The sequence below is a fragment of the Denticeps clupeoides genome, chromosome 2, assembly GCF_900700375.1.
Source record: "Denticeps clupeoides chromosome 2, fDenClu1.1, whole genome shotgun sequence".
Taxonomy (NCBI): Eukaryota; Metazoa; Chordata; class Actinopteri; order Clupeiformes; family Denticipitidae; genus Denticeps; species Denticeps clupeoides.
In genome coordinates this window covers 8,133,461-8,151,421 of record NC_041708.1, presented here as the reverse complement: position 1 = coordinate 8,151,421, position 17,961 = coordinate 8,133,461, and the positions used below count along the sequence as shown (strand labels likewise).

General features: G+C 40.4%; 1 protein-coding gene across 1 annotated transcript in view; it reads left to right on the top strand.

The window, feature by feature from the left end:
* Positions 1-17,961, top strand: part of rab26 (RAB26, member RAS oncogene family) — a 63,009-nt gene that overhangs the window by 6,697 nt on the left and 38,351 nt on the right. The gene's annotated exons all lie outside the window — the stretch shown is intronic.

Sequence of the window (17,961 nt, the reverse complement as noted above, 5' to 3'; positions counted from 1 at the left end):
ATACATTACCACAGTTAATTAAAAAAAATCTTTGTTTTTTGGTTTTAATAAGAAATAAATGGAAAAGATATTGTGTAATTGTAGTAAAATGCTTGTCATAGGATATTGAGCTATTAGTGTAACTGGGGTCTTGTGTATTGCTGCTTAAATATACAGAATTTTTTTTTACTGCTGCGTTACTGGCCACTCATAAAGGGCCCTACCTTAAGAAAATTTATGCACAAACATAGAAGAAGATAGACTTGATCATAGATCAATAGATCAATCATGATTTGTTTGGGCTTCCTCAGTGATTTAAAATGCTAATTAATTAGTGCTTCAAGTCAATCTTTGTATCTGTCTCTTCTGGACAGGTAGTAATCTAGACTTTGTCTGTTTAGAAGCTCAGTTGTAGGATTGTGTTGGACTAACAATTGTATGGAGCATATCAAAGATTGATTTGTGTTTTGTGCAGTATTACCAAGTGTTGTGTTATCATTGGCTTGCTCAGGTGGTCAATCTGTGATTGTTTCAGGTTCCCCCTGAGGTGTGAATTAGAGGGCATGGCTTTTTTTTTTTTTTTTTTTTTTTTAGTGATTTATAGTGAAGGTCACTTCGCTACACAGTCTGTAGTGGTATAGCGGTAAGCAGCAGCCTTTTGATGCAAACCTTTTACCTTTCTCTTAATCTTTCATTTTCACCATGTCCCTTTTACCAAACTGCCAACATGTGTCTGTAACCTATCATGTCTTTAAAACAGCCAGGGTTAGGAGTGGATGTTTAAAACATCCCATCTTAAAGAAACTAGAGGTGTGAACAGTCACTGGTCTCACGATTCGATTTGATTATGATTATCAATGCCTTGATAACGATGCATCGTGATGCGTCCCCTAAATTTTCTACATTGTGACATGACAATGCTACAGACGGCTATGATTTGCCATAGACTCTCAGACTAAACACGGCACACGCGTGCGTGGTTTTCTAAACTCCCAGGAAGACGATAATGTCTTGTTGTGGAACTCTGGATACTCAAAAGACTGTTAGGTCAGCTTTTCCTCCATTCCCGCATCAAGTGTGAGTGTGTTTCAAAGTGGCAGAAAGAACACTCGCAAAAATACATCACGGTGGTCAAAGTTGAACACATTTCAATGTTGACCGTGGTGCGAGAACAAGGCTGCTGAGGGGTGCGCCACAACACGCAGCTTGAAACTCCATCCCGGAGCGGCGCTGTACTCAGATCAGGCAGTCAGTCACTATCTGCAGTACTTTTAAGGCATTGATTAAGTAATTTCAACACCCCTAAAAGAAACCCACCGCTGATCCTACAGACATCAACAACTTCCAACCAGTGCCTCTTCTCTCATTTCTTTCTTAAGTCCTTGAGTGTGGTGTCTATAATCAGCTATCACTTCACAACCAGTTTGGCTTCAGAGCAGGTCATTCTACTGAAACGGCCCTCCTGGCTGTTTCTGAGAAGCTACATTCGGCCAGATCAGCAGAATTCTCATCTGTTCTTATTCTCCTTGACCTCTCTGCAGCATTTGATACAGTTAACTCTCCTGTCTATCCTGAAGAGACTTGGAATTTGGGGCTCGACATGGCAGTGGTTTGCTTCCTACCTTGATGAGCAGTTTTACCAAGTGACTTGGAAAGGATCTGCTTCACGCAGACTCCCCACTGGTGTCCCTCAGGGCTCAGTACTCGGTCCTCTCCTCTTCACCCTCTACACGAGATCACTTGGTAAGGTAATTTCCTCACATGGGTTTTCCTACCACTGCTATGCACATGACACAAAACATATCGTCTTAGATGTACATGCCTCTTCCAGAATCTCTGCTTGTCTAACTGACATTTAGATGATTGCAGCTAATCGTCTAAAATTTTATCCCACCTAATATTCATTCCAGCAGATTCTTCACCTCATTAGAATCTTCAACATCTCACTGATCTCTCCTTCTGCAACTGCACGCATCCTTGGAGTAACTATAGACAACCAACTCTCCTTCTCGACTAACATCATCTTTCCCGCTCATGTAGATTCCTTCTCTACAATATCAGACATATCCACCCTTATCGATCAACACAGGCCACCCAGATACATGTTCAGTCCCTAGTAATCTCATGACTGGATAACTCTCTTCTTGCAGATCTACGACTGGTTTTCAACCTTTCCAAATTTTCACACCACCAACACCATTGTATTCATGGTTTGAGTCCTAGTGAACCAGAACTGATTACTTCATTGATGGTAACATGAAAGAACGTTGTAAGTCGCTCTGGGTAAGGACAATCTGCCAAATAAATATAAATGTATATTAAACAAGTTTACATCGATTAGTCATAATATTGAAACCACCAGCAGGTTACATAAGAGGCAATTTTTCTTGTCAAACTCCACCTTACAGTACACAGGGCTGAGAGCATCTTCTTTCAGAGGGTCCATTTCTTGATTGCAAGACCACTAAATTGAGAATGTGATGGTAATGTTGATGAATGCTTCAAAATGAGAGGTCTGTGGTTTCAGGCCCCATAGTGTAGAAATAACAGGGGAACTATGAACTACATTTGTTAAAATTTATACAAACTATCTGCTGCTGTAACTGATCAGCAATGTCACAACCTGGAAAATCACACTTCAACTGGTGAATGGCATTGGTAAAATAAAAAATGAGTCTGTGGCAGTTAATTAAATAATTCAAAGTGCAATTAACTGCATTGAAATTAGCAATATTAGTGATCGGTGTCAAAATAAATTTCTTTAATTTCATAATTAAAATGGATTCGCCAGCTGCTTTATGTTAATTTGCCTGCAAGAGGCTGCTTCATTAATACTAAATCAGATGGAAAATGAACTTCTGAAACAGTGCTATGGTTCAAATTCATAACAATGTACCTAATAGACCTCCAGAATTTTGATAGTCCTTAATATAAGCTTCAATGAGCTTCTTGGGAACATAAACATGAAAGAAACTAGAGCCTGCTAGAGACAAGTGGAATGTGCTTTTGCACATGCTTTGGCCACTGGTATATCATATATTCTGGTCCATTCTAAATGACCAGAAACTCTATAGACTCCTATAGACCTTAAAATCCCATTTCAGGCCGTGATATTAGTTCTCCCATTTAGATAGTGAAATAAGGCCTGAGCTCCCAGCCATCTGCGGCCACCTCCACCTGGCAGAATAGAAGCCCAGGCGGACTGTTGAATGGCCAAAGTCATTATGTGGAGAAGAACAATGCAATTTTTAAAGGTGCAATGCACAAAGTTTTTTCAGAATAATTAAATCATGAATTAATAAATAGTATTTATAATAATGTATTTTGTTGCCGGGATGTTTGGCGCAAAGTTAGCTTACCAACCAGCTAGCAGTGGCCTTTCCGGTCTTGTAATAGTGGTAGTATCCCAGTGGGTATGAACTATATTTGCTCAGTGGCACCTCGGCGGATCGGGATTTGATCCGGTAACCTTCTGATTACGGGGCCACTTCCTTAACCACTAGGCCACTGCTGCCCCTACAATGGATTTTCCAGTTAAGTTTTATAACTGAGGTTATATGCACCTCTTTACTTTAAATGTTCTCGTATTTTCCTTGTCTGGTTTCCTCTCACCGCCCAGATGAATGCACACTAGGTGGCCTGGCGCTCTCTAAATTGGCCGTAGGTGTGAGTGTGTGAGTGAATGGTCTGTGCCCCCCACCCTGGGTGAGTCCTTGTCCTAAACAGATTGTCCCATGATGGGCTACTGCACGCGCAGCCCCACTGTTTTATGAGTTTTTGCAGCTCTCAAGTCAAGGTAAGAGTTATGTAGGACACACCTGGCTGCCTATAGTCCTGTTCAAATATGTGTTTTTTAGAACTGTGATTTGTGATGTACTTATGTAAGTTTGTACATCAGAAGAGCTGCAACTTAATGGGGGGTGGGATGAGTCAGGCGGTGAGCTGCTTTCTCCACCCCCTTCTACCCCTTATTAACTCACCTCTATATATATGTGTGTGTGTGTGTGTGTGTGTGTGTGTGTGTGTGTGTGTGTGTGTGTGTGTGTGGTCTCAGAGAGGCGGCCCCCCCTTACTTTTTTTTTTTTTTTTTACTGGATCATCGATCTGATCGCATGAATGCTGAAGAGCACTCCAGAACAGAGGGGGCTGTGGTTGCCATGGGAACAGGTAGGCTTTGGACCAGCTGCGTTTGGAGCAACTTGTTGTGTGCAAAGGGTTCTTTTGGCTGGGGGGCTGTAAAATGGTGAATTGTAATTTTGAATGCCTTCCAGAACATTTTGCAGATAATGTGTATGTTTTTTCTTGGTCCTCTTTTGTGCTATATTTTTTATTTTTTACTTACATGTAAATTTTTTGTACTTACGTTACCTACCTTCTCTCCCCCAATGATGGTGGGTTTCATCACTTATGAGTGTCTCTTCAGCAATACTGACCTTTTGACTCTTGAATACTCGGCCAATGTCATAAATGTTCAAAAATACAAACAAATTGACTTTTAGATTAAGCTTATTTTACATCTCTCATTGTATGCAGTCAGGATATTTATGTAGGACACACCTGGCTGCATCTCCAATGGGCAGTAGTAGCCTTGCTACCAGAAGCACGTTTAAACCCAACTTGCTACCATTGTGTCATTGAGCGAAGTTCTTATCAAGTAGGACTGTCCCTGTAACTACTGAGTACAGGTCGCTCTGGATCAAATGCCATCAATGTAAATGTTAAATGCCTATGAGGGTGCAGAGCTAATGCAATGTGGGGGTGTGAAAGTATGTTGAAAGCAGCACAAGCTGTTTTCTTTTATTTTGTAGGATCTTTTTGAACCCCTCATTAATGATTGTAAGTCGCTCTGGATAAGGGCGTCTGATAAATGCTGTAAATGTAAATGTAAATGTCAGGGCATCAACTGGATTTAAATAAATAAATAAACAAATAGATGAAATTAATCATTGACAGGCAAAAGTTGACATGACCCTGAATAAGAAAGTAGCATGTGTGAGAGCTGTCAATCAGCAAGGACATTTTTTGGGTAACCAAAATAATTACTCACAGAAAGGTAGTTAGTTTATGTGCCTATTTATGTAAATATGAGGACAACTTTAATGAAGAATGCCCACTCATGTACTTTTGGAGTATTTTTAAAACACACACACACGTAATGTGTGATTTGGTTCTATTAACTCGACTTGTTATTAGCTTAGATTATTTATCTCCTGGGTTTCTAAGGTTGGTGTTTAATACTTGTATTAATCTAAACCCATATAGGAAGTAGGATTTGACTGATTGGTGATTGGGACCTCAGTTCCTTTGCCAGTGTCAGCAGCAGGTGCCCCACTAGGTGACTGTTCATGAAGCATGTGGCACTGTAGAGGATGCCCCTGCCACCTGCCATACACTGTGCTTTAAAGCAAACTCTGCCTTCAAAGGAGCAAGGATCAGACGTGAGGGGCCGACCTGCCTGCCTTGTGTTCCTCAGTTCTAATGAAGCACGGGAGATGGTCCTGCATGTAAATGACCCCATTTCGCATAGCAGGTCTGCTTTAAATCAAAGCAAAATGCCTATCAGGGTAATGGGGCTGCTGAACGGGGGGTTTCAGGAACTTGTTCAGGGTAATCGGGAGTTCTGCTGGTTTCTGTTTTCTCTCTGTTGTACGTAGATGTTTCTCTGCTCTCTGAAGTGGGTGTAAGCAGCCTTGTTTTTAATTGCCGCTAATGATGATCTTTAGTGAGCAGCTCGGTGGGGCCCCTGCAGATGGCAGTGATGGCCATTGCCAGGTAAGCACGTTGAACAGTGCAAATATGCTGACTTCCCTGTAGAGTATTTGTCCAGTGGATTATCAGCATATCAATGAAGAATCACGAACCGGAACTGAACTGAATAAATGGCAACACACGTTCCAGATGGGCAGTGTAAGAGATATTTTGCAGGTAAAGTGTGTAGACCGTAGTGGCTGTGTGTTGGTCCCACTAGTAGCCATCTACAACATTATGCTCTACTGTGCCTCATCAGGGTAAGAGTTACTGGCAGCCTTTGTGGTAAAAATTCAATCTATGGAGTTGTATGGCTAATCATTATTAATTGAGTCTATTTATGCTGATTCACTGCACGTTCCTCTCATAAACTTGGATTTGTGTTGAGCTCATTTTGCCTCCTGAGAAATATCTGTGCTTTAGACACAGTGTTCCTGAGCCTGCACACACATATCACGTGAAATCCACCATCATGTCCTGTTGGCCACTTTCGGCTTTGCTGCAATTGAAACAATACGTCAGGTTTTGGACTGATGAACCGCCATTGCACACAGGGGACAGGCTGAGCCGAGGGCAACAAAATAAGAACACCGTTGTCACGTGACTATGGTCACACAGTGTGTGTGTGCACACACATCTGCTGTTTGGAGCATAGGCTGAATGGTGGACACCTTTCTTTTGTTTCCTTCAGAGGTGGTTTGAGCTTTCAGAAGCAAGAACCTTAGAATCAAGGACCTTAAAGTGCAAACTGCAAAAAAACAAACTTTAAAGAAATTGTGCATAAGCTGTGCAAACTAAAATATTATTTTGACCGCATATGGTAGCTGGGCTGAATTAAAAGTAGTGTGCTTTCTAATGTTCTTTCTAATACATTTGTACATTTCAACAAGGATTCAACAGCACTAATTTCTGATAAACTATGTTATCACTCGCACAGTCTGTATTCCACTGCTTTATTTTGCCCCTGAGAATTATGAGTCATATGGTAATGTAATATGTGGTACATTTTCACAATATTTAACAAGGGAACTCACTTATTCACTCGCCTAGTCCTGATGCTCAGGATTGCTGCTGCTGCCAGAGTCCATACTGGACAACTGGGAGTAGGGCGGGGACTCACTTAGGACTGGGCACCAACCTACCACAGGGAACTCACACACACACACACACACACACACACACACAGCAAATCATCTAGGGTGCATGACTTTGGATGGCCTAAGGAAACTGGAGGTCCCAGTGGAAACCCGCACCAACATGGGGAGAGCATACAGACTCCACACACCCAAGGTAGATAGAGCTGTGAGGTTATGTTGCTACCAGTTACACCACCCTGCGGCCCCAGCCAGGGAACTTTGTGCCAATTTGCATCTGGTAACTTTCTTGTGATTTGTGGTTTTGTACCAGTGTCAGAACAGTGACACTGAAAGCACAAATTGTCCTTTTTAGGCCACTTCACCAAGCCTTAGTTTTTATTGGTGATTAATCAAGCCCTTGTGTCAGAAAGAAAAATGCTGGCGAACGAGTCTTTCTACCTGTTTATCCTGCCAAAGCTCTTAATCTTTGCACTTTCCTCCCAAATCCTCAATTTGTCATCCTCATGTGCTCTTGAACCTCTGTTGCTCCCACACGGCTGCAGTGGCCGAGTAGTTGCAATTTAAAGCCACATGAAGACAGTTGTGTGAGCACGGAAGCCCGCTCTAATGGTGGATGGATGTGTTATCATTTGGCCTTTTCTGACCATGTCTTGGAGAGTAGAGTCTCCTGTTAAGGGGGTGGTTGGGTGGGGGGGCATGAAGTTATTATGGGGTTATGGGGGTGTGGGAGAACATGTAGGTTATTCACATGGAGCGGAGTGGAGCAGCATGGTGGCTACACAGAGACCATTTAATATTAAGTAATAAGACCTGGGAGAAGCTTGGGAACCACTGGTCTATACTAACATAATGATAGGAAGCAATCTATTACAGTTGCTCATGTTATTGTTAAAGTTGTTTTTTGGGGATAATTTGGGGATTTTTGAAATCTAAAATTTTATCTGCACTTGAGTAATATTTATAGTAAATAATCAATTGTAAAGCCAGAATTTGTTGCTGAATACAAATTCAAAAGTCAAACCTTTGAGAGGCATTTTGGTTGACTATACAGGTAAATCATCGCAAACTGACCAATAAAATGCTGAAAATTAGGCCACAGGAAAAAGGTCAGCAGGTTTTTGAGAGCGAGAACATTAAAGGCAGCACAAAAAGTCTCAGTAAATGTTCTAAACATCCATTGTTTTATTCAATTTTTAACAGTACTTGTTTCTGAATTTGAAACATGTATCATCATCATGCTGACGAAGTTGCCAGATTGGTTGTTTTTTAATTAAATTCACAGAACAAGTTTCTAGCAATCCACTTGTCAAAAAAATATGTTACAATAAGTAGTCAGATTTATTTGGTATTTAGGTATGTTTCATTCGTTTATGTACTTAATACTACTTTTCTACATTTATGTTTTTCTGCATACATCTACTATTTAATTTAGTGGTTAATTTATAATGTACTGGAAACTTGTACTTGTGCTGAAGTTCAAATTTTCAGTACTCTTTCCACCCAAATAAAATATCATTGTTTGAAGAAGGGACAGATTTTGAGGTTCAGTCGGTGCAGCCAGGCAGACAGTCTTTAACAAGGGATAGTAGGGTAATTAATTTTGGCGTATGGTGAGATCATGAGTACAATGATGAGAAATTAAGAGAATAACATTGCCATGAGTCCCTGGGCGCAGTGGCTTATTATCTGGTCCTGTTGATTAATTACGTCTTGGAATGGGAGTGCAGCAATGCCGATGGGAATGTGTGGCGCCACTTATTCGACACTCTTCATCTCACCAAAGTAGGTTAAAGCAGGTCTCATGAGGATCATTGTGTCCTGCTGATCTATGGCATAACTTCCACACACACAAAAACACAGTTATGTTTAGTAAGAAAACATTAGGTTTTTCAAGAACTTTCTGTTCTAATTTTGATAACTTAGCCCTTTTATTCTGGGTATTTATGTGTCACTTGAGGCAAAAGAGGCATCATCGGAATCGACCTCAAAACTCCTTACCGTCTTATCATCATGTGATTGTCTGTGGCATCTGTTTCATAATTCGGACATCACTGTTAACTGCTTCTTTTTTCATCTTGCAATGGAACTGCACTTGATTCATTGACTCCACTGGCAATAGGTAATGCCAGTGGCAAGAAAGACTCAGAAGTAAGTGTTCATTTCCGACCCTACTCTCAGTGTGAGTAGACAGACATGCTTGCGGACCACCTGTAGACTCGTCCCACCCTGTGAGGATTTAGCAGTGATAATGTCTCTTTTTCGATCTGCTCATGAAGAACATACAGCTGTCTGCTTCTGCTGCTCTGCCACCTTCCAAATAAAATGGACTGCAGCTTGGTATATAATGCTTATTGGATGTGTTTAATTCGGAGCCCATTGTTTCGAAGGTATAAGGGCTCTAAAATATAATTGGTAACAAAAGTAGAATACATATAATTTACAGATGTATGGTGAGGTTTTATTAGCCTCTTATTGTAATTATAGAAATAGAAACAAAAGTTGTTGAAAGATATGACTGCTTAAATGACCAATAAGTATATCCAAATATACTGAAATAAATATTTCATCATTAATGCAATGCAACAAACAGCACTAGTTAAAGTAATATTAGATTTGTAAACCTCATCCAGTGTCCACTAACAGCGGTACTGCCCCAGCAACCAGCTACTGCTGCCAAGCTCCTTGGCCATTTCATTTGCCTTGCTGTTCAGGAAAAACAACTAAATGGAAAGAGTATGTGCTGGAATTATCAGTGGGTACCATGTGACATGCAGTAAAGCTTCCTGATCCCAAGCTACTACATTTACATCATTTATCAAATGCCCTTATCCAGAGCGACTTTAGTTACAGGGACAGTCCCCCTGGAGCAACTTGGGGTTAAGTGTCTTGCTCAGGGACACAATGGTATTTAGTGAGATTTGAACCTGGGTCTTCTGGTTCATAGGTGAGTGTGTTACCCACTAGGCTACTACCATCCAAGATTACAATATGTAATCTTGTTACTGCTGATGGCTCAAAAACCTAAAGGCATAAATACCTTAAAAATCTTTGTCAGTATAACAAAACATGTGCAGACATGGTTGACTTGATGTAATAGCACACATGTTTGTTTAACAGCAAAAAAACATGCCAAAATAGCTCAGTTGGGAGAGCGTTAGACTGAAGATCTAAAGGTCCTTGGTTCAATCCCTGGTTTCAGTAACACTTGTTGTCAGTGCTTTTGCAGTGAGGAAGTGGACCCGTAATCGGAAGGTTTGCCGGTTCATATACCGGCCACTGAGCAGAGTACCGTTCCCCAAACACTGCTCCGGTCACAAAGGTGATGGTTTAAATATGGAGGACTCCTTTTTTTGTGTGCACTGTGTGCTGTGCTGAAGGATTTCAAAGTGATTTTTTTTGGAAGAAGCAATGGATCATCAGGTTTGGTGTAGGGCTGCAACTAACGATTATTTTTTGATTAATCGTAGAGTCGGATAAAAAAAAAAAAAGAAAAGCATTCATTTCCAACCCTTTATTCAAAAACAGAACCAAAATCTTTAGAAAGTGCATGTTGCTGTTATAATAATAATAAAATAAAAACGGACTAACACAAAAAACATACACATGTATGCTTTACATCAGCCAAATATAGACTTTTTTTTTTTAAATAAAGTGCCACCTGAGCTGCCAGAACGATAAATAATTTATAAAAAAATAAAGAACAATACAAATCAGAAAATTTAACAGGATTTGTTTGAATGTCAGAACTTGTTCTCTACACTACACTGCAGATGCACACACTCACAAACTCTCACACTGACACACACACACACACACACACTGCAAAAAATGCTTTTCTAACTTAGTAGTTTTGTCCTGATTTCAGTCTAAATCTCTAAAAAATCTTAAATCAAGATACATTTACTAGACACATGAAATAGCATAATAAATGATGTCTTGTTTTCTGATAAAATATCTCAAAATTAAGTGATTGTTTAAAACAAGCAAAATTATCTGCCAATGGGGTAAGAAAACTAATCTTAATGAGATATAATCTGAAACAGAAGTTTTAAGCATCACTTAATTTTCTCATGCCATCACGCAGAGAACAGTCCGAACGCTGTTTCATCCCCCTCCACACCTGTAGGTGGCGCTATAAGTCCCCGTCTAGTTCTCCTCCGCGTCGAGTTAAACTCCAGCACCAGGGACATTACGTTCCTCACTTCAAAACGGAACAAAAGTAGGATTCTGTAGCGACTTACCCTGCTGCTGAACCCCCTTCTTCCTCCTCAAACACTCCAACATGTTTGCGTTTCAGGTGCTGGATCATTGCCGTGATCATGTCGCTTTTGCATATTTTCGCGCAGATTTCTCTGCCTCCGCCATGTATCTGTCCTCTACCTCCGCTCGTTTTTTTTTTTATTTTTGCTCCGTGCTGTCTATGAGGCGCCAAATTCCGAGTGTGTTCACTCCGCTCCGCGCTCAAATAAAGTTTTTTTTTTTTTTTTAATAATCAAACGTCTCCGTGTCGCGCGACATAACGAATCGATTAGGAAATTTGTTGCCAACTCTTTTAGTAATCGATTTTTATCTATTTAATCGATTCGTTGTTGCAGCCCTAGTTTGGTGCGTTTGCGGCCCATTGAACTTGTGCTAAAAGCAAAGTCATTTGATCTATCGGTCTGTCTCTCTCTTCCACTTCTTTAAAATGCAAAAAAAATCTTAGATGTGTTATTAGCCTTGCTATCTAGATATTTGTCGGTCACTAAGAGAGTAAATAATACATATAGTTTGTCTTTCATGCATTAAAGCCAAAACCCTACCACCCCCAAACACCTAAAGAAATGTCAGGCCACCCTAACGTGGCCACCACGGGAAAAGAGGCAGTCTGAGACCTCCCACCATGCCACGATCATCGATGCTTTCCGCTAGGTGAGGTGTTGGAAATGTGCACAAGTTGAAAGCAACTAATGGCGTCATCATCTCTCAATGCAACTTCCTGCTGTGTCTGATGGACTCTACCACAGGATATGAGCAGCGAATACCCGACGTGTGTGCTGGCTTGTGTGCATGTCTGTGTTTGTTAATGAGTCTATTTTTTCCCTCCATCTTTGTATTATTTCCCCCGTGACACCAGTATATTACTGCGGTGCAGCAATGCTATCTCTGTTCACCATCCATTAGGAGTGTAATCACGATGTGCGTCTTTTTCTTCACCCTCCCTCTCCCATATCTCAGACCCATTTTCCCCAGTATTGTTGAAGGTAGGAAGTAAACCAATACCACATACTGCCCATTGTTTCACCAGGTTATTTTAAAGGGGTCATCAGCATTAGTAACTTGAAAGCACGTTGTAAGTCGCTCTGGATAAGGGCGTCTGCCAAATGCCGTAAATGTAAATGTATAAACAAGGGAATATTTCATTTCTATTTCTATGGCAGCTGCTTCCAGCTGTAGCACTTTTATGTATTTTCTATTTAATTGTTCTATTTTTGACCAGTTTCAGCTGATAAAAAGTTTGATGATTTTTCCAGAGCTGTGTTCAACAGGCAAATAAGAACAATGCAATTATGTCATTATGTTATATATTACCTGGATGTCATTTAAATAACGAGGCTATTTGAATCCCTGAATGAGCGCTCAGTGCTTTTTATCTGTTCACAAATGAGGGCTGTTTTAAGTGTTATCAATGTTTGTTTTTTTTTTTTAATTATTATTGTTTTTATTATTTATTCTGGATTTAGGAGGAAAATTGATCCCAGTATTTAACCACACTTGGATTATGAAAATGGGCCTGTTTGTTGCATACGCTGTTCTGTATTGTGCTCATGTGTGGAGAGTGGCTTGACTTTGCCCGACGCATTTTGTAAGACGTCCTCTAGATGAATATTCATTTCCACCTGTTTGTTGCTGAAGCGTGTGTGTGTGTGTGTGTTCACAAAAGACAGTGAACAGCACTTGTTTATTTCCCTTGAGTGTGCTTATTGTGTAGTGTTAGCATCTGGCAATCTTTCTTTTTGTTGCATTTACAGTTCATTCATCCTGTATTTTTTTTTCTCTTTTTCATCTGTGCATCTCACTAAGAGCACAAAAAGAAAGGCATACTAAGTCTGATGAGAAATACATGACTACACACACACACAAACATACCCTGTGATTTACATGGTGACATCTTGGATCATAGAATTACAACAGTCAGCAGTTACACAGCCATAAAAAAAAAAACACGAAATGTTATTGAACAGAAAAAATTACAACAATAGAAATGAATAACCAAGTTAAATAATGATTCACTAGATATTGTACTAGTGTGATTTTGACCAGATTTATTTAATCAGAACATTGAAAAGGATTTTCTGATAATGAATGAAGATTTTAACTTTGGTTGAACTGGGTTGATGAACACAGCATATCACTGGTACTCAATACATGTTTCCACTCTACGACCAAGCGAAGCACCCACCCTTTTTAATGAACCAGTCTATTGTTTCCTAAAAAAAAAAAAAGCAAAATTCTGTTCAATTCAATGTGCATGGGTTTTTGAAGTGCACAAGAAACTAAATCCGAGTGAAGAACTTAGTGTAAGGAGACCTGACTCATTGCACCATCTGGGGACCACATACAAGCACAGCCAAATCTGGGATTGCCTTGTGTGTAGGGTCAGCAATGCCAGCTGACATTCCATGGAGAAACACAGCCTTCATGATTGAGTTAGGACTGGACATGCTGTCTGAATTGAAGCGATGAGAGTAATGGTCAAGAACAGTCCATAGTTCTCACTCCACAACGCTCCACCAACAAGAACATGGGGAATTTATTAAGATGATTGTCTGGTGAAGGGTGGAATGAGCTACCAACCACCAACAGCCTAGACTGGGTTTGCAATGCCAATCAAAGTTTTGTGAGACAGGTTGGGAGAGCTCTGCTTGCTGTGTTCCTCTTCGTCTATTGCCAGAGGCCTAAACAACACCCCACTGACTGCAAACTGAGGATTCATCCCCATTAAAAGCATTGTTCTCGAGTCTTCTGGCCAGTGATGGCCATGCAGTGTTGGTTTTATGAGGTGTCTTAAATAAGTTTACAGTATACTTTTCTAGTATTCAGCGATTTTCATAGGCATTTTAGCTAACAGCATTTTTTACATTTTGCCTGCTTGATTTTACTGATGGTCAAACTCTTTTTCTAGTAATTATGTTCTTGGTGAAAAGAGACACTGGAAGTGCATCTTACCATTATATAACTGACCTCAAAGCAAAAATGTTTATTTTTGGTCCATTCAGTAGCCCTACTTTAGTTGTGCTGATATAGTTGTCCATGGTACTTGAAACACAATGCTGCACTGAGAAACCCGTTCTGGGCCGATATTTCCTTTTTCTACTCTTCTTGACTTTTACATTTATAAGAATTATTGCATGAAGGGGAGCTTGCGTCTTCAACTGAAGCAGGCCAGCACAAAAATGTCACTGTATTGCACGTGTATAGCAATGTTTTATTATGATTTTATACACTTTTTTTTTTTTTTTTTTTTTCTTTTTTTTTTTTTTTTTTCCTTTTCATATTTATTTACAATATGAAACAAGCAGAAGTGAAGAACACCGTGAACTCCTCCTGGAGACCCAGGAAGATAAAGATTGCATCAGAAGAGTTCTTCCACATTATTGAATGGCTCTTGAAGTTAATTCCAAGAAATAGTTTTTCACTAGGTTAAATCTGCTTTGTGACGTGACCATTTTATAACACTGTCCAAATGAAAATGAATTAAAAATGAATACTTTCCAGAAGCCTGCATTATGTTGGTTACATAAGGAAAACAGATGCTTTGTTTTATAGTTTACATGAAGCTTTGTCTCAACTTCTTTATTGTGGGGCTGGTAGTAGCCTACTGTGTAACACACAAAAAGACCACAGGATCAGACCCCACTTAGTACCATTGTGTCCTTGAGCAAGACTTCAGGGGGACTTTCTCTGTAACTACTGATGGTAAGTCACTCTGGGTAAATGTTTGTGTACATAAATATATTGTCTACATTTGTGGTGCTGAAATAATCCTGAACTGTCCTTGGTGCTAGAATCCTCATGTCGCACTAATGAAGAGGCTGGAGAAAAAATACTAAGCTAAGAAAAAAAGATCATTTTCCCAGTCATAAATATTTGATTTACTTTTACACTAACTTCCATTCACTTCTATTCCCTGGAGCGTCACAAGGTTATGTGTGTTAATGATGACACATTATGAACGCTACCACAAATATGTAAATGTAATTTTTTCATGTTTATTAAAAAATTATCAGATGGAAACAAGAAACAACCACTTGCTGCCCACCCAGCCCTTTTTTGTTTGTCATTATGTTATGTTTTTGTAAATGTAAAATAGTAGGCCGACAAAGCGCTTGAGACACACCTTACTTAATCATTCTGGTCAATATAAAGCCCCTCCTGACAAGGCAGAAGGGTAGCGCGAGGTCCTGTCTCCTCTGTTTCTCTGGGGGGCTGGAACATGCCTGCTTCAGCCTTGTGAAAGACACTACGTCCTTTTTGGCTTCCGGATGATCATCCCCCCCCCCCCCCCTTAATTTAAATGTGCTAATTTGGCGACAGCAGCACAACTATGAGTGTTTTAGAAGGTGCTGTCTTTAAAGCAGAATATGCAGAAGTTGTGGAGTGGTCGATTTAAGAATAGAATTATAATTGTGTGCATATACAGCGCTTACATAACTATGTGCATTTAAAAACAGGTAACAAATGAGTCAGCTTTGCATTGTATGTCCCACCAATTAAAAGTCTGCTGCATTTTCTGATGTGTAAAAAATAAAAGATGCTAGAAAAATATACATACCCTGCTTGTCTTAATCTTGATAGATTGCTAGTGCAGGAAAGTGCCCTGGATAGCATTTAAACATCATAAATGTAGATGCACATTTGGTTTAATGGACAAAAACCCACAGGTCGGTATGAATCTTTCTTTAAAATCCACTACAGAATTATGCATATGCCAGCTCAGAGCCCTTGGCACATACAATTAGTATTAAATTGTGCCTAATGAAAGCCCCCGGTGTCTAATTTGCACTATTTATAAAGGCTGGAGCGAGAGGAGTGTTTGTTTCTGTTTGGGACTTTTTCGCTGACACGACCTCCCTGTGAGTGGTGAGTTGCACGGAGCCCGTAGGCGGTGGCGGCGGCCATACCTCAGGCACTATGTCGCAGGATGGTGTCGGAGCGCTCTAATCACAAACACTTTGGGCAAGAAAACACACACCCTGTTACGGCCAATGTGTCTGTTGCTTGCTAAGTCTCACACTTTATTATAAGCAGTTCTGGTCTGGCAATACCATCGGATCTGCACTTTTTCTGGTCAAGTCAGCTCTGCACAGGGGTCACACTGCAAGTGAAAACCGGTTCAGATAGATTTTTTTTGCCCCTCTTTTTTTTTTTTTTTTTTATATGACAAATTTAATCCAATCTGTCAGTAGCAGATTTGGCCTATTTTCATGTGGAGAGCTGAAAATCCAAATATGGAAACATGATGTCAGTCCATTTGCATCATTCCTGGGAGGTACGGTTTTGTGCATCATGAACAATTTTTTTGTGAATTTATTCAAATTTATCTTTTTCAATTCGTTGGTTTAATCGATACATTTTGTATTTGTTTAAAAGTGTGAAGTGTGCAATTTTTCCATGAAAAAAAAACATCTTTGAATTATAGTTAAAAATATGTACATTTATGCATAGTTGAGCTTTTTTGCTTGTTTTATTCATTCATCATTCATTGCTCAGTACTTGAATTGCCATTACGTGTAAGATGTTATTAAATTTTATTAAAATGGGAGAGTTTTCTGAAATGTTGATATCCACACTGAACAGAGAAAACGTCTCAAATGCTGTTTTAACCACCCCCCCCGCCTGTAACTAGTGCTGTAACTTCCCAGTCTTATCCAAAGTGCTCTCCTTGTTTTGTGTCTAGTTCTTGTCCGCAGTGTGTTAAACATCCGGAACACATCATTGTTCTCCATCCTCGTCTTTTCTTTAGGAATGTGCACCGTAGAGAGGATTTCTTGTAGTTGCTTATGAGGTTCTACAACCACAAACATGTTATCCGGCATTGTTGTATGTAGATCTTGTTTGGGGTTGTCAAAAAAACAGCTGCTTTGCTGTCCACATGAATTGCCTCTGGAACCCATTCTGGGTCCCCTAAAATGCATATTCTGTGTGAATGCAAGGCCAAATCAGATAGAAATTTCCTCGTGTTGTGTGGACAGGTACAGTGTCTTTACCGGCCACCTGATAGATGCTGTTCTTGATGCAGGTTCTGTGGTTGCTTTTTCTCCCTTCACGTGCGGTTGGCCTGTGGCATCTGATGATGACAGATCAAACATGGCTCCCCTGGGCGGTTTGCTGACCAGCGTGATCATGACCATGGAAAATAGTGCGCAGGAAAGCCTGTAGCGAATGCTATTAGCTGGCAAAACCCATCGCTACTTCATCAGAAAACTCTCCAAAGACTGCCCCCCCTCCCCAAGGGCTAGAGGTCTCGGGAGTCTGCAGGATTTTATGGTATCATTTTCCCATTATGGTTTCATTTTCCCTTTTTCTGTTCAGAAATGATTCTTAGAAGAAGCAATGCTTCCCTCTTGCTACTCATTATAACAGTGTCAGTCCCCACACCCCCAAAAAGAAGTACCTACCGAGTTGCCTACCATATTCTCAAACGTGTCAGATGATTCCTTTATAAATATTTATACCTGACACTGTAGGCTTCACAGGCTCCTCATAAAAAAGCCTCCTTGCTCGGTTTTAGTTGCATAAAGTGATATGGCGTCTAAATCGATTGCCACATTTATTGTTAATCATCCCACAGAACCAGAAAACGACAGCATAATGAATCTGCCCTGACAGGCCCGGTGCAGCATTTGTCGTTCTTAATCCCGACGTCCCAGATCATTTGGACAGTTTCGTGTTTCGGGTCCTGTCAGACGCTTCGGCGGCTTTGGTTCGCTCTGTGGTTGTGCACCTGCCACCCCCAGTGCGTGGGAAGTCAGTCACATTGCCAATGATCCTGCATTCTCTGTTGCACTGCGAGGTCAAAGGACTAGTGGTCAGTTCACCGCCACTGCTGTAGCAGTCACCATGACTGTGAACAAAGAGGAGTGTCCGTCTCATG